Here is a 26,256-nt window from a genome sequence, read left to right on the forward strand (position 1 = left end):
CCTGGCTTTGGTAGATTCAGAGCAACTCCTTCAAGTATCCCATAGAAGAAGGTCTACCAGTACTTCCATTCATTTACTTTTTGAGCAGCTTGTTTGCCTCAATCCCCATCCATCATAGTGGCAATAGCACAATCTTTAGAGTCAGGCAGGCATAACTTTGACTTCTAGCCCTGCTTCTTGCTAGATGCATGGAATTGGGGAATGATCTCAACTTCTCTGAACCTCACTTTCTTTTTTGAGTTATATATATATGTTTTTTAACTTTTTATTTTACATTGGAGTATAGCTGATTAGCAATGTTGTGATAGTTTCAGGTGTACAGCAAAGGGACTCAGCCATACATATCCATGTATCCATTCTCCCCCAAACTCCTGTCCCATCCAGGCTGCCACATAACATTGAGCAGAGTTCCCTGTGCTATACAGTAGGACCTTGTTGGTTATCCATTTTAAATACAGCAGTGTGTACATGTCAATCCCAAACGCCCGGGCAACTATCCCTTCCCCCCATCCTTCCCCCCTGGTAACCATAACAAAACTCACTTTTCTTATCTGAAAAATAGGACCAGTAGAACTTAGCTTACCCTTCTTGTGGACATGGAATAGCACAGTAAGGTGCTCATCATGGGGCCTGGTACTGTGAACATGCTCAGTACATGTGAGGCCCTTTTTCTGAAGGGAATGGAGGTGTATACCCCCTAGATAATCTGTAGCTGGGTACTTATTCCATTGCTTCCAAGAATTTTTATATTTTCATCCAAATAAGATCTGGTATTAAAATGGCCCCCATGCTGTCATTGTGTTGTAAAAGTAATCAGAAATTGTCCAAGAAATTCAGATGTCACGACTACTTGCAAACCATTGCTTTTAACTGAGTACGAGAACCCTTGATGGAGCCCAGTACAGGTATTCCATATTATTCACAGTACAGAATCACACGAGCTGGATTCCAGGTTAAATGAAGAACACCCCTTTCCCCTGAGAAAAAGATATAGTTGATGCAAAATGGGTAAAGCTAGACTGACATTCACAGGCTCACGCTGACCTGTGGTGAGGAGGCATGATACCTTCTGGAACTTATGCTGACTATTCTACGAGTCTCGAACACTGTGGATGCAGGTCACCTCCCACAAGTTGATGTCCAAGCAGCTCCAAAGCTCAAGAGGAGTGATGTGATGGGCAGCTGTGGGGCCGAAGTGACACAGGTCTTTGCAGGACGACGTGGAGGACTGGGTCACACTTTCAAGAACCCTTCAGAATGTTTTGTCATGGAAGCTCAGACTGTCAGAGTAAAAGGGGTAGAAGGTGCAGGAGGCCCAGAATTTAGAAATGAGGCATATTCTGTTGCTAAAACATAAAATTAATAAGTATTAGATCAGAGGTAAGAAAGGCAAACTCACCGTAGCAACAACAACAGAAGTCACACATAATAAGTGTGTACTATGTGCCTGGTTTATTCTAGGCTGGGGGTTCATATGAGTTTGGGAAAACTTTCTAATGGGGTGGGAAATGGACAGTAAACAAAATAAATATGTACATTATTTTGTATATTAGGAGATAGTAAGTGCCAATATGAAAAATAAAGCAGATAGAGAGTGTGGGGCAGGGAGCGGGTGTTGTAATTTCAAGTTGGTAGTTGTGGAGGGTTTCAACGAGTAAATAACATTCAGCAAGACACACTCTCATGACCCGAGAAGAGCATTGCAGGAAGAGGGAACCCCAAAGTGCCCAGGCACTGAGGCATGAACTTTCCTGGCTCATTCAAATCAAAGCAAAAAGGCTGGTGTAGCTGGAATGGAGCAAAGTTCAGGTAAGAACAAGGTGATGGGAATGAAGTCAGAGAGCTAACAAGACTGAAGGTTCTTGGGACAACCAGGTTGATACTTATCCCATCAAAGGGCATATTGTCATCATCATCTTTTTATTCTTCTCCACCTTTTCCTTACTCTAACATTTTCTAGGCACTTCGACAAGCAGATGACCTGGAGGGTCTTCTCAACCCTCATAACAACCCTTTGAGGCAGATCGTTTATCATTCTTATTGCACATACAAGAAATCAAGGACTGAAAGGTCACAAGCTCCGTGGCAAAGGCTCAGCACTTTTTCTCTCATGCTATCCCGCCTCCATATCCAAAGCACCGTTTATTTGTGTCGCACCTTCCAGCTTTGGCTCATAGCTTTTCACATAAGAGCATCCAAGAAACTCTTGTGTATACCTGTCAACTGCTTTTTTTTTTTTTTTTAACTTTGAGAAAACAAGGTTTATTATTCACAGGTCCTGGGAGGTACACATCGTGCGGTGCCACATAGCAAGAGGTTTGGTCAGGAGGTGAGGAACAGGAGTACACACTAGAGAGCAAGAGCGCACACTAGCAGACCTGGGGTTCTTCCTTTATTCTGGTTGAGGGTGGGGTGCCTAGGGTTTCGCAGGTTCACTCTTTATTGGTGAGTTTAAAACATGAGAGCGGGAATTAAAGCACAGGGAGGGAAAAGCAGGGTCAGTCAAATGATCGGTTATCTAGGTCAACCAGGGCTTTCTGAAAGGGAAACTTCATGGGTGGGGTGGCCTGGCTCTTTATATAGTTGTATAGCTGGCAGTGGGTTTATTTGAGATGGGTTTCTTTGAAATGTATACCTCAGCAATCAAAAGCTTAATGTCAAGCATGCACTTATATTACAATGAAAAAAGCTAATTGTCAGGCACTTACACCACACTGCTTCTTTCTAATCAACCATGGGATCTCATGGTAAAAACAAGCCTTTTGAGATTGGCTTTTTTGACTCAGAACATTGTCTTTGCGATTATTTAAGTTATTTTGTGTTATAATAGCTTGTTCCTTTTTGTTGCTGAGTAATATTCCATGGTATGGATGTACCACAGCTTGTTTATCCATTTACCTGTTGAAGGATATTTGGGTTGTTTCAGTGTTGGGTTTTACAAATAAAGCTGCTGTAAATATTCATGTGCAGATTTTCAGTTCACTTGGATAAAATACTCAGAAGTAAAGTTGCTGAGTCATATGGTATATATATTTAAAAATTTTAAGAAACTTCAAAACTGTTTTCCCAAGCAGCTGCATCATTTTCCATTCCCATCAGCAATGTATGAAACTTCTGTTTTCTCTGGATGCTCATCAGCATTTGGTGTTATTGGTATTCTTTATTTTAACCAATCTAATAGGTGTGTGGTAGTATTACATGGTGGTTTTAATTTTCATTTCCCTAATGATTAGTGATGTTGGACATTTTTTCCCTTATGCTTATTCTGTCAGTTGCTTTTGATGCCTCATCTTCCTTCTCACTGGCAATGGTACAAATGGAACAGGCAGACAGTTTCTCTGGGCCTCCCCGTTATGGACTGCATGTTTGTGTCTCCCTTAAATTTGTATGTTGAAGTCCCAGTCCCCGAAGGGATGATACAAAGAGGTGGGGCCTTGGGGAGATAATTATGTTTAGTTGAGGTCATGAGGGTGGAGCCTCCAAGATGGGATTAGAGCCCTTATAAGAAGAGGAAGAGACCAGAGCTTTCTCATATAATCTTGTGAGGATATAGCAAAGTGTCTGTCTGCAGACCAGGAAGAGGGCCTTCGTCAAAACCTGACCAAGTTGGCACCCTGCTCTTGGACTTCTAGCCTCAGAACTGTGAGAAATAAATTCCTGTTGTCTAAGCCACCCCATCCATGTATTTTTGTTATAACAGCCCAAGTGGACTAAGATGCTCTTGTTTGTTTTGCACAACATTTCCTTTTCGAGTTGTGGTGTGGGGCCTTGTTCATAGCACCGACCTTCCCCACATGCTTGTTGGTACTTGGTTGGGAACCACCATCTTCCATAACAAAATTCTCCTGTGTCCCCATTTCTTACTTTGAGAATTGCTATCTAATTATTAATTTTTGTTTTTGTGTTTTCTCCTCTCTCTTTTGCCAGTTTGCAGAGGCAGGATCTGCCAGGTGTTCCAGGCTGCCCACTGAGCAGTCTTTCTCAATTTTACAAAAGCTGCTGTGGTTGGGACTTTTGGCACTCAGCCACTTCTGGTTCTTTCTCCTTCTGGTAGAGAATTGCATTTCTCTGCCCCTTGGCATTAGGTTAGGTCCCGTGAGTGGAAGCGATGCTGCTCCTTCTGGGCAGAGGCATTCAATTCCTGGCGTGAGATCTTTGGGGCTTTTTTCCCTGATTGAGGCAAACCCTGAGGCATCTGTTGAGCTGGAGGGTCCATGAGCTCCATGAACACTGAGCCACCACACAAAGAACAGTGGCTGCCGCCCTAGAAAGCTGCCAAGGCTCGAAGAATCACTTTTGTTGTGTCACAGATGCGATTTTGGTCTGTGTGTGTGTGTGTGTGTGTGTGTGTGTTGTTCCTGTAACATCACCTAGCTTATACTGATTGACACCTCTTTTTCTGCAAGACCAGGTTGAGTGTCAGGCAATACCCTGATTTTCACTCAGTGTGAGGTTAGAATTTGAGGTTTTCCAGGAGACAGACTTGCGTTGTATGACCTTGGGCAAATGACTTTACCTTTCTGCATTTTCTGGTTTTCTTTTCTGTAGATCGAAGAGACTTATACCCACCTTCTAGGGTTGTGAGAATTAAACATAGTAACACGTGTAATGTAGGTGGTATACAGTAAACGTTTAATGAATGCTTGTTTTCGTTCTCCTTTTCCTGAACCATCATAAACTCGAAGATTACGTGCCCATTTTATTTTTTTTTCTCCCAAGGATTTCGCCGCTTTCTCATTAACCAGCGTTTCCTTGTTGCCAGGATTTAGTGCCAAGTAACCATCTCCCTTGTCGCTTCCTCTGACTTCTGAAAGATGAAATTGTCAGCAAGGCAAGGCGAAGATTGATCAGATGAGACACCCAGCAGATGTCCAGAGAGTCTGAGTCCCCACTGCTGCTCCGTCCTGCCTCTGTGCCAGTTCTGTAATCTGTATTAGGAAAACATGGTCTGCTTGATTGCTCTGTAATAGACTTTCACAACATTAGCAGTTGCTTCCCTTTCTTCTAGTTCTCCATGATATTTGTTTTCATTTTCAATTTTTATCCAATTCAATTAGATGCTTGTTTTGACTCTGGCTCTGAGCTGGGCGTGGGGGACACAGAGGTGGATTAAGGCATAGCTCCTGCCTGCAAGAAAGTCACTCTGGTGAGGGGAACAGATAAGGTAGACAAACCACCCACCCACCAACCAACAACCAACCAACCAACCAAGAGGACAACCCCAAATATTGTGATGACTACAAACATGTAAGCATGTACATGATACAGAGAAAGGACTAGAGAGGAACTGATGAATTCCTTTGGGTCTAGGAGTGGGAGAGGGATGAAGTCTTTTTCCAAAAGATTCTGTTTCATTAGGGTTTTGATGGGTGAATAGGAGTTCACCAAGCAGATTATGAAGGAAGAGCATTTGGGAAAGAGAAACAGCATTTGCAAAGGCATGGTGACATGAGACGTGAATAGTTCCAGGCAATATATGAGATTTGGTGTTTAACAGAGCATAAAGGGCAAAGTGGGAAGTGGTAGGAGGTGAGGAAGAAGGTTTTGCTAGGCAGGCCAGTGGGGAGAGGACACGTTCTTGAGTATATGGGCATTTATTAGACCTGCTTCTCTTTGAGGTTTATCCTTTATTGCTTTTTGCTAGCCATGCCCTTCAGTTAATAAGATTGTGTTTGTTGCCTTGTCTGATAATGTTGGGTGGTTAGCCCTCATGGGTCTGGATGGAGTGGAGGGCTCTTGAAATGTGCAGAAAAGAACATGGAGTCAGGATAAAGGCGGACTTGGGCTCAAATCTGACAATGTGTTTTATTAACCCCATGTTCCCGTGCCTGAGGTCTCTATTACCTTCTCTGCAGAGGGGGGAAAATCATGCCTGCCTCACTGAGCATCTGTGAGGACTAAAATGAAAGAAATATTTAAAATACTCAGCATAGAACTTGGTGTCCATTGGGTACTCAGGACATCTCCCAGTTGGAGAAATCAGTTATTTGTGTTTGGGAATTGCATTAAGCTCATAAAGAAACAACTGAAAATTGTTACGACTGATTTAAAAAATACAATTACGCTTTTTTTTTTCCTTTTGAGAAAAGTTCTTAGTTCTTTTTCATGACAAACCTTTCAGGGCCCTCAAAGGAGGAAAACAAACTTGCAAAAAAAAAAAAAAGAAACTTGAAACAATATGACATTTCTGTTTTATCAAACCTCAAAGGTCTTACCTTGAGATTATTTTGGTAAATCCATTTACATTTTTTACTCCCCCCACCCCCAAACGTCATGTGTTAGAACACATTGCTGTTTTGACGTCTCCATTGTGATATTTTTTTAAGCCATCAGTAGAGCTTTAAATATCTCAGGACTGAACTCTGGCCTTTGAGGAAGGCAAACTAATTATTTCCCAAACGATTCGGTAGAGCAAGCCGCTGGCATTTGTTTCCTGGCAGCTTAGAAAGGAAATGCGAAACTGGTGGCTTTTTAAGGAAGAGGATGTGCAGTCAGACAGGAGCTCAGAAACTTGTCCACCCCGTTTCAAGAGGAAGCCCGGATGTTCCTGGAGAACAGCTGGGGCCAGGGTTTCATGCAAATGGTTTTGCAGCTGACTCAGGCAAAACAAAAGCAGTGCTGATGGGTGGGATAAAGGTGGTCACAGATGTCAAGAGCTGACTGAAGTCTTATATAATCATTTGATGGTTCCAACAACTCTAGAAAGTAGAGACTTTTAGTCCCCTTTTACAGATGTGAAAACTGAGTCTTAGAGAAGTGAAGTCTTATTCAAGGTCACAGGGCCAGGAAGTTGAGGGCTGTTTTTTGCCTGACACTGGAGTGTGTGATCTTAACCACGTGGCTCTGCTGCCTGGGGGTCTTTTTGCTGTGTGACCTTGGGCAACTTACTAACCTCTCTGAGCATCTCAGTTTCTTCTTCCATCAGACAGGGATGACAATATCTACTACCTACTTCTTAGTTGTGAGGATCAGATATACTTCCTGAGGAGGAAGCACCTAGTGAAAATAAGTGAAACATTGTAATTAATTGGGTTCTGAGTACACTGACTAATATGTCTTATGGTTATACCCTCCCTAGCGCCATCCTATTCCATACCTGGCTATCAGTTTGCTGTCAGAGATGGTTCCCCCATAGACCACAATACACATCCCTCATCCCCTTTATCTTTGCCCACCTTTCCACCTCTGGCTTTTGTTTCCTCCCCACAGGGTTCCCTGACTCCTGAAGTTCTTACTGAAATTCCCTTTCTTCGAGTTATTATAAGTTTCCTGGTGGAGGTTTTTGGGGTACATAGAAGAGAGGCAACTGACCAGACTGAGGGTTTAGTGGAGATTCCTAAAGAAGCTGACTCTTGGGGGATGACGAGGATTTGGGTAAGAGGAGAGAGGAGAAGCGAGAGGGATTGCAGGCTTGTGCAGGGGCATAGCACGTTCTGAGACCCACGAGTATTCGTACAAGATAATGGGTGAGGGTGGAATGTCAGTATTGTTAAAAATTGGATGAGTATTTTTCCCTCTTGTTTCCTCAGCTAGACTGTTAGTCCCAGGAGAGGAGAGACTGCATCTTAACTCCATGCCCCTCACAGTGCCCTCTCTGGGGGTGGGCACAGAGCCAGACCCCGGAGAGACTCAGGTTATTGATTTTTTAATACTCACATGCTAATGAGTTGGGTTTTACTGGGAGAAGTGGGCAGCTTAGCAATGCAGAAAGGCCATAGACTTTGGAGTCAGACAGACCTTATGGAAGTCACTTATTCTCTCTGAGCCTCAGTTTCTTCACCTGTGAGATGGGGGCAACGTGTATATGCCTCATAGCATTGCTGTGAAAATGAAATGAGACATGATATCTGTGAAGGGATGGACAGAGCAGGTGCAGTATGTGTTAGTTCTTGTTGTTTTGCTGACTCTCCTGTGAATTAATCCTCACGGCTCATGGAGGTTGAAACTTTGTTGTTGGCAGCTAGGGATGGGTGATTTATCTAAGCAGAAAATTGCCAACGTTGGCCACAGCTCAAGTTAGCTCACTGCAGCTTCCACCCAGGAGATGCTGCTTTGCCATCTCCCTGTCCTGGAGATGGGAGTATGCTTCCATGACAGGTAAGATGGAGGAGGACACGTGGATGCGGGAAGCATTCTGTTTACTTAGACTCACTTCTGTCAAAGTCGTGGGGGTTAAATAGGCTTGTAGGACTTAGGAAGTGTTCAGGCTTAATGCAATCCCTTTATCTGCAGCCCTTGACCATCCCCTCAAAACTTCACCCTTTGCCTACTACAGTGTTTGCTCCACAAGTGCAAGGATCTTTGTTTAGTTTGTATCCCAAGAGCCTTGGACAGTGCCAGGTGCAGAGTAGGGGCTCAATCATTTTGCTGAAAGAATAAATGCACAACTGCCTCCCAAACTCCTTCCCTTATTTGCCTTCAAGATGGAGTTGGCTAGATCACGTCCTGTCCCATCCTGTTACTGCTTTCTTCATTGGCATGTGCCTGTTTTGCTATAATATCATTAGCATGGAGCAACCAGGAGTGGAGTTCTGTGATATCCAGTCATCCTGGGAAGTCTCATTTCCTGCTTGCCTCTTTTGGTCAAACTTAGACATGAGTTCTTGGCCGATGTTGGTCTCGTGGCTCAAGAATGTACATGCTCTGAGGTGTTTGGTCAGCGTGCTCCCAATGACCTGCTAACCCATGCGTGAACCTTTGAGTCAATGACTTGGCAGACTCTCAAGCTGCTACCCCAAATGGATGATTTCTCTCCATACAATAAAAGATCATATAACTTTCCAATTAATATTATTGATGGTTCCAGCAGCAGAATTTCTCCCCTCTTCCCACCCTGAGAAACCAGGTCAGGTCAGCAGTCACCAAGCATGTCCTGTGTGCACTGGGGGAGGGGCACTCACTGTCTACTCTCTCTCTCCATCTTTCCCCGGCATCAGTGGTCTTCAGATACACAAGTACGTGTATGAAATGTAATCATATGTCTAACTGTGCCTGTGTCTTGAAAACTCTCCTGGCTGCTGTTTTCAAAGACAATTGAAAAGATGGTAGCTGTACTCACCTTGAAACTTCATTTTTTTTTAACATATTTATTGGAGTATAATTGCTTTACAGTGGTGTGTTAGTTTCTGCTGTATAACAAAGTGAATCTTGAAACTTCACTTTGATTTTCTTATTCAACACAACGTGACATTTTCTTGAAAGGGATATTCCAATTTAGGAGCCAAAAGGTGGGTCAGTATCATCATGATAAGAGTAATAACCGGCATAAAAAGAATTTCAGATAGAATTAGTGAATGCAGGCTGTCTGCTTGAGTGTTTTGCTAATAATTACCACCCTGCCATCCCTCATTCTGAAGGACTAACTCATTTTCAGCTGAGCTTCAGTTTACAATATGAGGTTGATGATCAAACACAAGCTTCACTTAAAGTAGGGCCATCAGGAGAAATGGGTCTGATAGCTGAAGCTGGCCGTGATGGAGTGCGATGAAATGGGAGTTTCAGGAATGTAGTGTGGAATCTCCACTGACTTTCTCTTTTTATTTCACAATCAATAGAGCCATGAATGAGCGAGAAATATGTTAGTTACATTACTTTAAAATAGCCTGGCAAAAATATAATTTCTTATTGATTAGTTTCCCGTCGAAGGCAAGGCCTGTGGATAAAAGAAAATTGACTGCTGAAAATTCTAAAATAAAGAAAGTAAATTAGGGAAGATGTTTAAATTTTTAAAGGAAGAAAAAGGTGTAATCAATGTACCCAAATCTGCCACTTATAAAAAGTACTGCTGAAACTGAGTTCTAAGTTGTTCTTGATCTGATTGACTTGCTTCATTTACTACAGTATTTAAAAAATACGAAATAGACTGTTTGGCTTTGCTTTCTATGTTTCAAGTACCATGGAAAGTAAAGAAATGTAGGAATAAAAATTATTCCTGGAAATTAAGTAAGGAATTAGTTGGTGGGTTCATATGACATCATAACTCTTTGGTTACAAGCAATAGAAACCTGATCCAAACTGGTTTAAATCAGTGGTCCTCAATTGGAAATGGTTTTGCCCCCTAGGGAGCATTTGGAAATGACCGGAGACATTTTTGGTTGTCACAGCTGTGGGGTGAGGATGGCTATTGACTTCTAGTGAGTAGAAGCCAGAGATGCTGCTAAACATCCTACAAAGCACAGGACAGCCCCCATCCAGCCAAAAAAGTCAGTAATTCTAAGGTTGGGAATTTCTGGTTTAATATTAAAAAAAGTAGAATTTATTGACCCATCACTGAAAAATCCAGGATAGATGTAGTTGGACCCAGATGTTCCAACAATGTCATAAGAAGCATCTTTTTCTCTCCAACCTGCTACTTTCCCTGTGAGCTTCTTTCTTAGGAGGTTTTCTCCCTCAGAGTCACAATATGGGACCCGGCAGCTCAATGAAAAAGAGCTCATCTTTCTCATTGATTCCCTCCAAGAATCCTGAGATTGGCTCTTGTTGGCTAACCTTTGTTATATCTTTTCTGAACCACTGCTGTGGGGCTGGATATACTGACTGAGCCCTGGGACACGTACTCACCCCTGATCTGGGGTGGAGGTGTTGGCTTGGTCCATCTAAACCACTTGGACTGAGAGAGTGGTGAGGTGTTTCTCCAAAAGGAAAAATGGAGTGCTGTTTCTGGAATAAGAGAGAAGAGATGCTGAACAACCAAGCAACAGACGTCAACTACGTTTATTTTCTGAGGAAATTCAGAGGGGTGGTGGTACAGGGGATACCAGGACCCCCTCCTCCATCCCTCATTTTTCCTATCATCCAAAGTAAGTTATTTTGAACATTCCTGTGATAGTCTTTCTCCCTTTCTCTATCTCTCCTAGTACTCATGTTACATTATAATAAACTTATTTATTTACATATCCATCTTTTCCTAAACTGTGAGCTTCTAAACACGGGGATTACATCTAATTCATCTTCATGTTTCCAACACCTTGCTCAGGATAGAGCACCCAGCAGGCTACAATGAAACTTTTTTTTTCTATAAAGAAAGAGTAAAGGAGAGCTAAAAAGTCAGTTTGGTCTTATTAGACTATTGACTAGCCATTAATCAGATATTTATTGAGCAGCTACTATGTGCCCGACACACCATCAAGCCCTGGAGACATAGCAGGTAACAGGGCAGGCACATGTCGAGTGTAGCATCTGGGGAGGTGGCAGCCGTTGGACAAGTAATCAAGTGGGTTGCATGATGCAAAGGGGAAGTTCCGAGAGCATGGGTCCACCTTAGAGTGGGACTCTGTGGAAATGATACTTGAAGGGGACAGCCTGGAACGTTGAGTGAGAGCTAGTTTTGCAAAATGTGGGTGGAAGAGCTTTCTGTGCAGAGGGAACGGCCTGTGCAAAGGCCTTGAGAAGGCGGTGGGGCACACGGTCATGGTTATTATGACCTGTTTGCAAGACGGGGTAGCATTTCAGATCTGATTTAAGGAAGGGTGGCCTCAGTTCTCCACTTTGATGAGTCTCTTAGGCAGTGATTGTTTAATTTCAAGGACCAGAAATACATTCAAAGAAATTAAAGTGAATAGGAAGTTTTATTGTCAGGACACAGAAGGTTCTCAGGGGATCCACCATAACAGCTGGGCCTCGTGGGACCTGGAATGTTGTTAGCCAGCCGTTCTCTGTGTCTTGCTCTCTGGGGCTCATCTTTGCACATCCGCTCCAGTCTCCTCTCTGCAGACCGGCATCTGCCATCGAGGTCTCAGGTTTTGCTCTTGATCACTTTCCACTTGCCCAGGGCTCTGGCTCTTCCTCTTTATGACCTTATTTTTCCTGCTTCTAACACCCTCTGACCAAATCAGCCTGTGTCTCCGTTTCAAATTTCCAAGTGTAAGAATCTGATAGGCCCAGGTGATGGGAGGTGGAAACAATTAAGATGCAGAAAGTTGGGCAAACATTGCTTCAGATGTTACTTTTGTGAAATGTTAGTAACCTAACATGTCTGGATTCCAACCTCATGGAAAATATCACCCCCAGATAATAGTCTTGGGTACATAGTCAAGGTAATTCTTACCCTATTCTCCTTCTCACTCAGAATACTCCAGCCATGCTGGTATTCTGGTTTCTCAAACATACAGCCTTTGCACATGCTGCTTCCTCTTCCAGAGATGCTCTTCTCTCCCGCTCTTTACTTGGTTAACCTTTATTATCCTTTAGGTCTTAGCTTAGACATCATTTTCTCAATGAGGTACTTCCTGACTCCCTGAATAGAATCGGTTTTGCCCTTTCTGGTTCATGGAACCCTGTTCTTTTCTCTTAGCTTTTATCAGAATTTACAATTTTATAAGTTTTGTACAATTATTCTTCCGAGACTTTTAACTCTTTGAAGAGAAGTAATCACATCTGCCTGGCATCTAGTAGGTGTCCAATAAACACTGGTTAAATTGATAAAGTAAATGTAATTATCCAGAGGGAGGTCCCTTTGAAAATTTTGTTTACAAAGGGTAAAACCTTCTGTTTAAGATGGTTGCATCTTTACTTGTTGGTAGAAGAACACCTTAAGTAGGGACAACTCTGATATTTGATATGGATGCTGAATAGAAGATGCCCAAATAGACTTCACAAGTGAGTTAGGAAGATCCAGTCTCTGCTCCCAGGTTTCTTCCTTCTGTTGTTTTAGGATGATTCACAGGGCCAACTTGTACCAAAACTTTGACAAAGAGAAGGGAAACTGACATTTATTGGGAAGCTATTAATGGCACGTTATAAACACCATCTCATTCAGTTCTCTTGACAACCCAGTAATGTGGGGGATACACCTTACAGACAGTCTCCTTCAACTTCTTTTCCAGTATCTGTCAACTGTGCTATCTGTACTGCAGAGGCTGGAAGCCTAAAAGGTACGTTTCTAAGACTCCCTTGCAGCTAGGATCCTGGATATCATTCAGGTTTTACAAATCAAATGCACCCCGCGAGTCTTGAACTTAGAACTGAGTTAGAGGGGAGAAGGGCATAATGCAATCCACCTTGCGGGTGGATCACTGCAGAGTCAAAGTGGTTCTATAGCCATTAGCTCCCTGAGTTGGTGACTTCTTGTAGCAATGGTGGCAGTTTTCCCGATCACAATAGAGGTAGGGAGATTTTGGGGCAGGGAGTTGTTCTTGGAAGCTCCAACTCTTTGAGTGCTTCTAAGTCGGTTTACACCTAGTGATATGTTCCTTTCTGCTTAAAGTAGCTGAAGTGATTTCTGTAGTCTGCAACTGAGAAATACCTAAAACACCAGGTTTCTTGTACCCTGTCCTCTCCCCACATTTTACAGATGAAGATCTGAGGTCTGAGGATCAGGGTTCAAATGACCTGACTCAGGTTTCATGGCAGGTTAAGTGGCTGAGAACTTGAAACCAGACTGACTCTTTCTGTTTGTCTGTCTTCACTGCTGCCACCAAGTTCTTTTCTCTGGGCCGATTTTCTCTCTCTCTTTCTTCCAGTATCCTTCTACCACAGAATATTTTGTTCCAAACAGATGGGATCTGACAGTCATATTCATTCCAAGGCCCTAGGGATGTGATGTAACTCTTCCCAGGCATCTCTGCATCTTTCAGAGGACCGTGGGGACAGGGCGATGCTGAACCCTATGGCAGGGCATGACTCACAAGTGGAATCCCAGACACCATGGCAACCACTTGAGGTGGAGGTGAGGGTACAGGGAAGAAAGCTGGGACGGGAGAGAGTGGAAGGAAGGTCAGGAAAAATAACTTGGGTTCCCGTCTCTTAATTGTCCTGGCCTGATTTCCTTGAGGCATGTGTTAATCTTCCCAATTTGCTGAAGGGGGCTTGCCCCAGGTGGTAAGCTTCCTAAAGCTTTGGATTTGGGTTTATAAACCTCTTGGAGCATGCCCCCCCTTCTGACCCACTCCTAAGAGCTCTCCTGTCAGATTTTAGACATGCCAGCTAATTCCTTTCTATAGATTTGCCTGGCTTTATTAGGAGTAATGGTCTCCAGGGTATTTTTCTTTATAGACATTATAATTAGTAATTGTTTTGAAGGGCAATTGCTGTTAAACTACTTATTTTTTCTTTTCCTGGAGGACAGGACAATTTCCAAGACTGATTATTTCACAATTGAAATTCCATGTCTCCCAGAGGTCGATTTTTATAGCGGTTGGTGGAAGCAAAATCCTCTCTTTTGATTTTTTCCATTACGCCTTCAGACACAGACACACACACAAAAACATTCCTGGGAAGACAAGCAGAAAAACAAAGCCTCCACTGAGTGTTCAACAGCTTTTATAGACAGTTGCCTGCCTCTCTGGCTAATGGGATAGATGATAAATGCTCCCAAGATACCATTTCAGTCAATTAATTAGTTAATGTTTAAAGATGGAAAGTGTCATGCAGTTAGAGAACATTATGATTTTCTTAATAAAAAAGACTTGAAGTGAGAAAAAATAGGAATGAAAAGACAGTGCAAGTTTTGCCTTTGAACTGTAATTCCTGTCTCTGATTCTGTAGCCAGTTACAGGGCAGTAAGCATCTGCCTATTGTCAGGTCACCTCCATGAAGTTCTCTCTTTGGGTCAGAAATTTTCAGTACAGTAAGTGTGATGACGTAGCTATTTTTTTTTCTTGTAAGTGGAACGAGGGTAGGGATGTCTAGAGCTGGGTTTGTTGTTTGGGGCTCCGAAGCTGGGTTGGAGCAATTCCTAAATCAGTCACGCTCAGGAAGGACTGGCAGATGAGGGTGTGGCATGCAGGCGCTTCTTTAAGATGCCCCAAGGTTCAAGATCCAGGAAGTACAATTCAGTCCTTTCTTATGCGGCTTTTGAGCTTTGAGCTGGAAACAAGAGGGAAAGCAAAAGACTGGATGTTGGGTGAATATTGACTGAAGTGAAGATGGGAGTATAAGCATTGGTGTTAATGAAAGGAGAGGGTCGCAGAAAATGACCACCATTAGGGCTGCAGGACCCAGTTCCCACGATTTTGCACCGTTGCTTCCATGCTGGTTGGGTGGCCGCTTTGGTGAGAAGGTTTGGGGTGAGGGCAGACAGCCCACATCAAACACAGGTTCATCAAATCCATCCACTCCAACCATCCTAGACAGATGCCTGCATCACCCATTCTACTGCTTGCACCTCATCTGCCTGTTGAGAGGATCTTTCAGAAAGGGGGTGCATCTGAGAAGGACAGACACAATGGTTTCTTGAAATTCCATTCAATTCAGATATTTGAGAAAATAGCAGTGTTTGATTTGAAGACACATCCCTTGTATGACATACTCATGATTGTGGGCTGATAAAAGACTTTTTATTTTCTCATCACAGCTGCTCAGACATTTTTCATTAACAGAATTTGGAAAACAATTGATTAAAGCATAATCTCTTGTCTTCCCACACAGTAGCTAGTAGTGATGGAGAATTCAGGCTCTGGAGTTAGGTCTGTGGTCAAAAGTCTGGCTCTCACCCACTAGCTGTGTAAACTTGTACTTTCCTTATCTGCTCAGAACCTCAACTTCCTCATCTGTAAATAGGGATCATAAAAATATTTATCTTGGGAGGATTAGAGAGAAATTTATTCATTCATTGCACAAATATTTATTTATTTTTATTTTTATTTTTTAAATAAATTTATTTATTTATTTATTTTTGGCTGCATTGGATCTTTGTTGCTGCATGTGGGCTTTCTTTTTAGTTGCAGTGAGCGGGGACTACTCTTCATTGCGGTGCACAGGCCTCTCATTAAGGTGGCTTCTCTCGTTGCGGAACACGGGCTCTAGGTGCACGGGCTTCAGTAGTTGTGGCTCGTGGGCTCTAGAGCGCAGGCTCAGTAGTTGTGGCACACGGGCTTAGTTGCTCCGCGGCACGTGGGATCTTCCCCGACCAGGGCTCGAACCCATGTACCCTGCACTGGCAGGCAGATTCTTAACCACTGCACCACGAGGGAAGCCCCACAAGTATTTATTGAGCTTCTGTGACGTGGCAGGCAGGTACTGGCATGTGGGTCTCTCAACAGTAAGACAGGAAAGTTCCTTGTCTTTATGAAGTTTATATTCTTATGAGGAGGCAGATGATAATTGAGTTAATTAAAAATGATGATGGACTATGAAGAAAATGCAATTAAGGAACATGATAGAGAATGGCTGGGCATGGAAGGTGGGCAACTTAGCTAGGGAGGACCTCTCTGAGATGACACTGAATTGGGAAATGAGGGCTGACAAGGAGTGAGCCACATGAAGATCAGGAGAATAGCACTGTTGGCAGAGGGAACAGCAAGTGCAAAGGTTCTGAGGTAGGAAGAGCTAGACACGCTCTAGAAAGGAAAGGGCCAGCAAGGCTGTAGCATGGGAAGTGATGTGGGGGCCTGGGCAGAGATGTAGTCCAAAGGGTAAGCAGGGGCTAGATCATATAGGGCCTCAGAAGCGATGATCATAAAAAGTGCATAAAAATGCAGTCTCAGTCTAGTGCCTGGCATAGAGTCAGTGCTCAATAATCTGTTTCCTTTCTTTACAATTCCTTTTCCTTGAAATGGTGTTGAATTTTGGTCAGGGTATCAAATTCCCATCCTGGCTTCTTCTTCCTCCCCTAGAGCTGAAAGGATCTGTTAGTTTAGTAACAAGGAAGGGTTCCCGTTTCTCACAATGCCACAGACCATGGGAAGGAACTGAGTAAGAGTTCCATGTGTCTCAGAGGGAGGGGGAGTAGGATCCAAGATGCTCAGGAGGCTATGATTACCCATTGAGTAGATAGAATATGAGACATTAATAAGCTTGGATTTAGACAATATTAATTAGAATACAACTTATATGAGCTGGACTTTAAGAATCTGGAACCCTCAAATAACCAGAATACAGACTATTCTTTGCTTGGAGGAGAAGGGCAAAGACAAGGAATATGATGATAGCAATAATTTTTTAAATAAAAAATTCCACCCTTCAAAGACCTCTGCTGATTCAGCCTAGTTTCTAACACCATCTTTACTCCTCTGTCTTGCAGAATGCTCATCTCTTTCAGAGAGACACAGTTTCTTTGGGGGGGTTTATTTACAGTGAACAGCATTGTGGGCTAACATATTGATTCTTTTTCCAAGTAGTAAGGGAGGAAATTAATGGCATTTTCAGTTTTATCCCTCAGCTAACCAGGAAAAAAAACCCCTAAACAAACAAACAAACAAACAACAACAACAAAAAATGACTGTGTGCTGAGTCCTGGTTAATCAAGTTTTTGCTGTGGTTGGCAGGTAAAAGCTGAGCAGATTTCTTCCAAGTGTGATGCAAAGTAGGGCTGGATTTTTCTGTAATTTTTCAATAGGACCAAAAGAAGAAATCACGTCAATCAGAGATAATTTCCCTGGGCTTCCCAGAGGGGTATGAAAGGAAGAGTGAACTCCCTGTTGCTCTGAAGTGGCAGCAAGTGACCATCCAACAGATGAATCAAACAGATGGGATGAAGTGTCAATGTGAAATTGATATGCACCCTGGTGATGGAAAAGAAGAAACTGCTTAGAAAGTGACATAGAGGATGCATGGAGTGGAGATCTCGCTGAGTACCAAAGCCCTGCTGTACCCTTGATTTGGCATCTGGAGAATGATGGAGTAGAGGGAGACATTTGGCCAAAATCTCATAGTGGAAACAATTAACAAATAAATTAATTACTTTAATAAACATTCAGTAAGCGTCCACTCTATACCAGATACTATGCTTAGGTGATAAGTTAAAGAAATATATCAGCCCTTTTCTCTCCCAAATGTCTGCCTTGAAGGTGATAAGTTGGGGAGACATGGGAGAGGCAAGGGATATTGATGATTAAATTCAGGGTTATGAGAACCATGACAGAGGGGACACAAGGGCTCTGGCCTGGGGATTCAGAAATGGCTTTTTGGAAAAGATGTCTGATTTGGAATATTTTCTAATTATAGAATTACTGTTGATCCTTGAACAATGCAGGGATTTGGGGTGCCGACCCCTGCACAGTTGAAAATCTACATATAGCTTTACAGTTGGCCCTCCCTATCTGGTTCTGCATCTGGGGAGTCAACCAACTGCCCATCATGTAGTACTATATTACATATTTAGTGAAAAAAATAAGTGGACCCATGCAGTTCAAACCCATGTTGTTCAAGGGTAACTATATTACCTGTTTTTTTATGTTGAGATCCTATATGTTATCTATTGCCACATAACAAATCACCCCAAAGCCCAGAGGCTTAAAACAACACAAATTTATTATCTCATAGTTTTTGTGGATCAAGAGGCTGGCTGTGAGTTAGCGGGGTCCTCTGCTTCATGGTTTTGCACAAGGCTACAATCTAGTGTTGGCGCATGGTCTCATCCAAAGACTTGATTGGGGATGTATCTATTTCCAAGCTCACTCAGTGGTTGTTGGCAGCACTGAGTTCTTTGCTGGCTGTTGGCCAGAGCCCACCCTCAGTTCCTTGCCACTTGGGTCTCTCCCACATGGCAACTTGCATTATCAAAGCATGCAAAGTGGGAGGACAATACAGAGAGTCATCCAGCAAGATATAATTCATAATCTTTTCTAATGTAAATATGGAAGTGACACCCATCACCTTTAGACTTAGAAGAAAGTCACACTCAAGGGAGGAGATTTCACAAGGGCATGAACATAAGGAGATGGAGATCATTGGAGGCCATGTCAGAAGCTATCTGTCACAGATCCCAGAAGCAGACCCTGGAATAGGACTCATTTTAAACTGATCTGTTAGGAAGTGTTTCCAGGAAAAACACAAGGAAGTATGTGATACCAAGCAAAGTCCTGCAGAGGAGAACTTTGGCTCAATCTGCAAGGGTGACTGGAGACAGCCTATTTTGTAGTTATCCCCATTGAGGGCAAGGGAGTTGGAGTATTTATATCCTGCACCTGCCACTCATTGGCTAAGGGCTGCTTTTGGGGGGACATAAATTCCCAGGAACTTGTGGTTCTCCAAACATGAAGAGAAAGTGGGTTCCAATAGCCGGAAGCTGTTGAGAGTGAAAGCACATGGTGTGCATGAAGATGTCCAAGGGATCCTAGGGGTGTGGGAGGGCAGTGACAGCATCTGCTACTCATGTTCATTATAAAAATTTGTGAAAATAGGAAAGTATAAAGAAATGGATAGTTCTGTAGGAATAACTGCTACTGGAAATGAATCTTAAAGGTTGAGTAGAAATGATTCCAGGAAAAGGAGGTGGAGAGGAGAGATGTAGGCAGAGGATTGTGGAGGTGAGTGAGCATAGCACATTACACTAAGTAGTTTACAAAAAGAGATTCTAAGTAAAGCATAGGGTAGGGATCCGTGGGCTGCAGGTGGGGTTTGTCTGGCCTACACGTTGTTTAAAAATTTTGAGCCAATATCGAAAAATGGCAGATCCTATAAAAATATCTGGATTTCCTTATTTTGAAAATGAGGACGAGCTTGCAATACTGACTTTGTATTCCTGCTGGGAAAAGGGGCTGGACCAGTGAAATTGCTGAGTTTTTGAGTTGGGGCATGCACTTGTGGTTTTCTCTGGGCCCAGCACCCTCCACTGCATCCCTGTAGACCTTTGAGATTGGGACTTCTGGTCTGAGTGTGTCAAGTGAGTGGTAGAAGATGAGATTGGCAAGAGCTACATAGTTCAGGCCCTCAAATATCATCCTAAGGACTGAGGAGGAGGTCCTGGGGGCACTGGGGAGCCATTGAAGGTTTTAAGTAGCAGGATGACATGGTGAGATTTGTGCTCTAGAAAGCCCTAACAACTTGACCCCACTGACACACAAAATCAGGTCTGGAAATCAGCTGTTATCTAGATTAAACTTGTAAAATGGGTCTCAGATGTTCAGAATTAGGTTAATTATAATCCTTGTTCATGACACACTGTCATCATTTCTCTAAGAATGAACCTCTTTTATTTTACTTTAATTGATTAAATATTTAATAATCTAATAAATGCCCTTGTGATTATCATCCAGTCCACATGCTGTAACATTGACAATAGCTTCCGACCATTTCCATCTCACCTGTTAGTGGATTCTGTTCTCTTTGCTTGTTCATTAGCCATTCCCCATCATAGTAACCTGGTAAAGGTTAGATGAACTTAGAAGTCACCTAGTCCATCTGTTTTTAAAGAATCTTTCTGTTATACATATACATGTATCTATTCTTTTTCAAATTCTTTTCCCATTTAGATTATTACAGAATATTGAGCAGAGTTCCGTGTGCTATACAGTAGGTCCTTGTTGGTTATCTATTTTAAATATAGCAGTGTGTACATGTCAATCACTTTGCTGTACATCTGAAACTAACACAGCATTGTTAATCAACTATACTCCAATATAAAATAAAAATTAAAAAAAGGATCTTTCTATCCAATCATGGGAAATTCACTGCTTCAGCCAGCAGCCGGTTCTAGTCGTTAGAGAGTTGGTTCTGTCCACTGATTCTAGCTGTGCTGTCTGTTAACTTCTTCCATTCACCTGGAATCTGGTAAACACAATCTTTATTCAACGTGTATTGAGCACTTCCCTTGGACAAGGCACTGTGGGGGATATAAAGTGGTTAAGACAAGGTTTTCTGCACCAGCAGAGTTTATAGTTTAGTAGAGGAGATAAGACAAATACACAAATAATTATAATACAATGTCAAGAGTGCTGTGTATTATAAGAGAAGAACAAGCAAAGTATTATTGGAATTCAGGGAGAGAGACAGAGATTAATTCCACATAGAGGAATTTGGAAGAGCTTCAGGCAGGAGGTAGCATTTGGGCTGTGCCTTGATGGGAGGTGGAGATAATGATTTTGCAAACTGGGAAGAGTTGATGGGATCATGCTATCCAGGCAGAGGGAACAGCATGGACAAAGGCATAGAGATGGGGGAGCACAGGGCCAATGACTCCCAGGGAAGTGATTATGGGTTTAGATTCCTTTGTCCAGGAATCTAGATGAAGAAGTCAGAGGTTGAGGTCACTGCAAGGGGACTGAGGCCACAGGCGTTCATGGTATAGACTGTTTAACTGCCAATATTCCTTCACCTCTTCTTCCGCTTTACTAATTCTTCCCCATCCATCTCCTCCTCCAGGAAGCCTTCTATACTTCCAATTGTTGGCCTAAGTACCTCCTTATGTACTCCCAAATCTCGGTGGGTTTACCTCTGTCTTAGGCCTCAATTCTGTCCTATCTTGTCATGGCTGTGTTATGATTGTGTGTTTATGTCTTGGTCTCCTCCATAAGACCAGAGCAGTTTAGGGCTGGAATCATGACTTCTATTCCACCATGTCACCAGTACTTAGCACAGTGCCTGGCTATGGTAGGTGTTCAATATATAGTGTCAAGTGAGTGAATGCTTCCTATTCTGATCTTATTACTGTCTATTTCTTTCCTTCATATCCTGCCCATTGGACTTAGAATGTGTATTTGGCTCCCTCTACTTTGCTGTCACTCAAGGTCTTTACTTTGCCTTATTCTAGAGTATATTTTCATTTTATGCATTACCTTTGGACTCAGATTCTAGCTTCCATATTGGCTCATCTGGCAAAGACACAATTTGGACAAATACTATTTATTCAGCCAATCTGCTCTTTTTGGAGCCCCAATATCTGATCCCTTGGGCATTGTTTTCAATTAAACAGTTGTTTATTGAGTGCCTACTACACGCCAAGAATACATGATGAGGGCAGCCCAGTGATGTCACTGGGTTGACCCAAGTTTGGGTACATCTCTGAATAGCTCCAGAAAAACTAAGAGGCTGGAGGAAATGGTGAATTCTCATGGAGAAGAGAAGTCTGATGTGTCAACCAGATTAATTCATCCCGGGCCACAATTAGATGAGTGTTTGGGTCCATCAAGCAAGTCCTGACGCAGCTATCTCTTCTACTGATCACCAGGAATCTATTTGGGCTCTTGCGGGGGTAACAAGAGATTGTAATTCTGAAGTGGAACAGAAAGAAACGTAATTGGATCAATGGGCTGTTAATGATGCTATTGAGTAGCTTTCTGCCAGAGCCGTGTTGTGGATGGGGCTGGCCACAGAGGACCTGGCCACGCTTTGTGAACGCCCGACTTTGACACAAAGCCTTCTGCAGATTGTAAAGTGCTTTCTGTATGCATGATTTCATGTAATTTGTTCTAATCCTCCTTGGTTAGAGATAGAGTTTTAGGGTGTCAAGGCAGGCTTGCCAGACAATTGGCTACATGTCTGGGGATGGGAAGAAAGGTCCACATGGATATTTGTGCTTTACGGGGTGGTTGTGAGCATCACATGACCTTGTGTTTGTTGCTGTGTGGTTTCTGATGGGGGAGAAATGGGAAGCAAAGTGAGTGCCTCTCCACAGAGGAATGACCAAGTAAGTTATGTTGCATCTGCCCATGGACTTGTTCGTGCCTGTCATGGAGAATGAGGTAGCGCTCTAACAGTTGACTTGGAGGGCTTTCTGCGAGGGATTGGTGTGTATAATATCCCATTTCTACAAAACAGACAATGATCACGCATGCTCATTTATGTCTATATGTTTGTCTAGAGTGAAATGAGGATGGAGAATATATAGAAGAACACAGGGCTCTTTATATAGGGATTTCAGTCAGGACAGGTCATGGGGCAGGGGTGGGAGGGGGTTGGGGCAGGGCAAGAAAGCAAAAAATAAGGAAATAAAAGTGCTCTCTCTGTCTTTCACATACATACACATCTGTGGATATATATGTACGGCAAAATAATTTTAAAAATTATAAAGGAGTCAAGTGACATTATTCTTATTCACATAACATGTAATCACATAACATATGCTGGGCACTGTGCTTGGCATGGGTGATAGAGTGATAAGACCCAGGATCCATCCTTTAGAAAGTACTTTATAAATGTATCAAAGTGCAATGCAAACTAGAGTGATTTTTTTTAATCCTAGCTGCACATTAAAGTCTCTGCAGGAGCTTTAAAAAAATCCTGACGTACAGATCCACACCCCAAACCAATTAAATCCGAACCCAGGGTCTGGGCACCTGAATTTTAAAAATCTCCCTTGATGTGAGATGTCTTAGGACCTGAATTCTAGTACCTTAGGACATGTTATCCTGGGCCAAAATATCTATTGATAACTCTAGGCTAGCCTTTTCAAAGCTTGCATTTATTTAACAAAATGCTAGAGCTAAGTAAAAATCTCTAAAGTAGTATTGACTTAGGGAGGTGGTCCCTGAATGCCTGTACCTGCTGTCATTCCAAGGCTGCTGAGCTAAAGCGGGGGACCAGAGGGATGCTAAAGGGTGGAGGGAGACTAAGAAGGGGGTGGTCTGACCTCATGGCCCCTTCCTGTGGGCTCCAAGTCCCCACCATCCGCTGAAGCTGTTTTTCCCCTGGCTTCATGGCGTTCGGATCAAAGCAACATCTCCTCGATGGGTGCTTACCTGGCTGAAGCAATGTGGTTCTGAAATTAATTGGGGGCACTCCCCTCCTCTAAGATGTTGGCACTTCCTAATGAATTGTTTTCCCACTTAAAAATACACACTTATGTCGCTTAAGGAGACTCAACAGGTGAAGCCCAGTAATTATGGATCTCTGCAGGAAGGGGAAGTGAAAGCAGCAGCTGGTTCTCTGTAACAGCGCCATTCATCAGCCCCACCTGCACAGGAAAGGGGAGGCACCAGTCACAACACCAGCCCAGAGCACCGGGCCATCCCATCCTTAGGAGTTTCACTGTCCCACAGCGCTGAGGAAGGGAAGGTGCAAGGCCAGGCAATGGTGAGGCAAGCAAGGCACCTCGGATGCAAAATGCAAGTTGTGCTCACGCTGCAGGGTAGCCTTTCAAAAGGGAGAAGGCAGGAGCTGTAGGCCTATTGAGGCTCAAACTCCTAGATCATCCCTTCTGTGAGATTTTATTGGTAAAAGCAAATCACATGGCCAGCTCAGATTCAAGAAGGTGGACAAATAGACTCCACACTTTAAAGGGAAGAACAGCAAAGGGGTGTGCATGTAGGGATATTACTACTTTAGAAATCACTAGAATTCCGATTTGACTCACAAGCACTATCAGGACTGATCATCACCATCTCCTAATCCCCACAGCAGTCCTCGCAGCAATTCAGAACAGGTAGACGTGTGAAGGATGTGGCTCTGCCAGTATGGACTTATTTGCGTGACTAATGGGTCAGTGGGAGAAGCAACAGACCTGCAAAATCCCAGAGATTCTCAAGTGCCTAGAACTTGCATTTCCATATTTATAAAGAACTTCAGCCTTCCTGTTGTCCTTGTTGACCCACCTGGTATGTCCCCAGGGTGTCTTTATCAGCCCTGGTTGGTCCTATATTTCTACCTATTTCTATGCCAAAATTAGGCATGTCCCCCCATCTTTTTGTGTTACCGCATTATCATGACACAAGGAGTGGTTAGGTCTCCTGGTTACCTTGGGGCTGGGCAGCTCCTTCTTGGTGATAGCCCATTGGTTTCTTTCAAGTGTGTTTAGCCATATGATACTTCTCCAATCTAAATCTTGCAAACAAATAAACATTTCTATTCCATGATCTCCTCTAAATACCTGTCAGTGTTAAAACAACTTCAGTGACTTTCTATTGTCCTGGTATTTTTGGTGTGAACCTGTTTTCCTCAGGTGTTAGGTCTACTTAAAAAGTACTCCTGAACCTGAACACCCTGATCTCCTTTAGATCTTTATTCAAAGATCTCTTTCTAGTGAGTCCTTCTCTGACTTTACCATTTAAAATTGAAACTCCTTCCCGCCAGTCCCAATCTCCTCCCTTTTTATTTTTTCTCTCCATAGCACTTAACACCAGCAACCATTCTATATGTTATACTTATTTGTTTATAGTCTGTCTCTCTTCTTCTAGGATGTAAGCTCCATGAAGGTAGGTGATGTTTGCCTGTTCTGGTTACTGCTATATCCTCAGCACCTAGAACAGTGCCTGACCCATAGTAGATACTCAACAAATATTTATTGTGTGAACGGGTAAATCATCTCTCTCCATCTCTCTTTATTTATCTGTATCTCTAATTGTATCTAGTTCTATCTATATCTGTCGATCTCCATCCATCCATCCACCCATCCATCCATCCATCCATCCATCCAGTGAGCCTGCCTGATTAACACATGAGCATGGCTGAAATTATACTCAGAACTGATGACTAGGAGCAGATCAATTAATATCAGAGAGTTTCTGAGGCTTTGCAGTTTCCTTGTTCTTGCTGAGCATCTATCTTTGAGGTGAGGGAAGTCTGTGGTGAACATAAAGGCAATTCTTCAGCTAAACAGAGCCCAGGTCCTGTTAGATCTAAGAGGTTTCATTAGGGAGTGAAAACTCTTTCATGCCTGAAACTTTCAAAAACTGAAACTGCAAACATTAGAGAATTTCTCCTTTTAATCTGAGAAGCTTTGGAGCTGGGGGGCTGGGAGGGTCATTGCAGGAGGGTGAGAATCCTTCCATCTTTAGATTATCCTTGAGGAGATTTCTGAGTTGTTCTCTGCCCCTCTGTACTTCTCTGTTTTTAAACATTTGCTGAGGGATTCTTTGGTTGTTACACAGTGAGGCAAAGGTGAGAGAAAAATACATTCAGGTCAGTTTGCCGAGGGCAGTGCTGGTTTAATATGAGGAAAGGGGAGGGACATTCACTCTGTCTCCCTGTCACCGGTGGCTGTAATCTGCCTCATGGGCTGAGATGGGAACATTCACGGGGTTCCTTTTCCCTATGGTTGCAGCCCTGAGAGCAGAGTCACAAGAGAATGTCCATGGCTGTATCTGGTCAAACCATTGTTTTGTTTGACTCATACAGTGTTGATTTGATTTTATTTTTTCTTTTGGACTACAGGCTCAGGACACATTGACATTGGTCTGTGCAAATCTCCAGTGCAAGGAGGAGCTCACGTAGTGGACCTGAGGTTGTCTCTTTAGAAGGGTGTGCTTTGGGGTTTGACCCTTGACTGGCATCAGGGAACTTGGCTTTTGGATTGTTCCCTATTCTCAGTAACAAGGCTGTTTTGCCCACCTGGGGCGCCGAATCCCTGCTTCCCTTTTAGGAGTCTGGAATTTCCGTATGTGACCAGCCCCCAGCCAGCCCCCTGAACTTTGAGTCTTAAGTGGGCTTCCCCAGGCAGAAACACTGCACACATGCTGCTGAATTTTGCCAGGGGGAGGAGTACGTTCAGTGGGATCCCTGGGGGACGGGCGAGATGGGGAGATGTGGGGAGCTCGTGCACAGATTCCCCCGGCCCTCGCCTGGTACAGATTTGCCCCTTGCTGATCCCTGTAATAAACCACCGCCGAGAGTACAGTTGCCTCAGTCCTAACTGCTAGTCTTTCTAGTGCATCACTGACTGTG

This window comes from Balaenoptera borealis, assembly GCF_965194805.1.
Source record: "Balaenoptera borealis genome assembly, chromosome: 16".
NCBI lineage: Eukaryota > Metazoa > Chordata > Mammalia > Artiodactyla > Balaenopteridae > Balaenoptera > Balaenoptera borealis.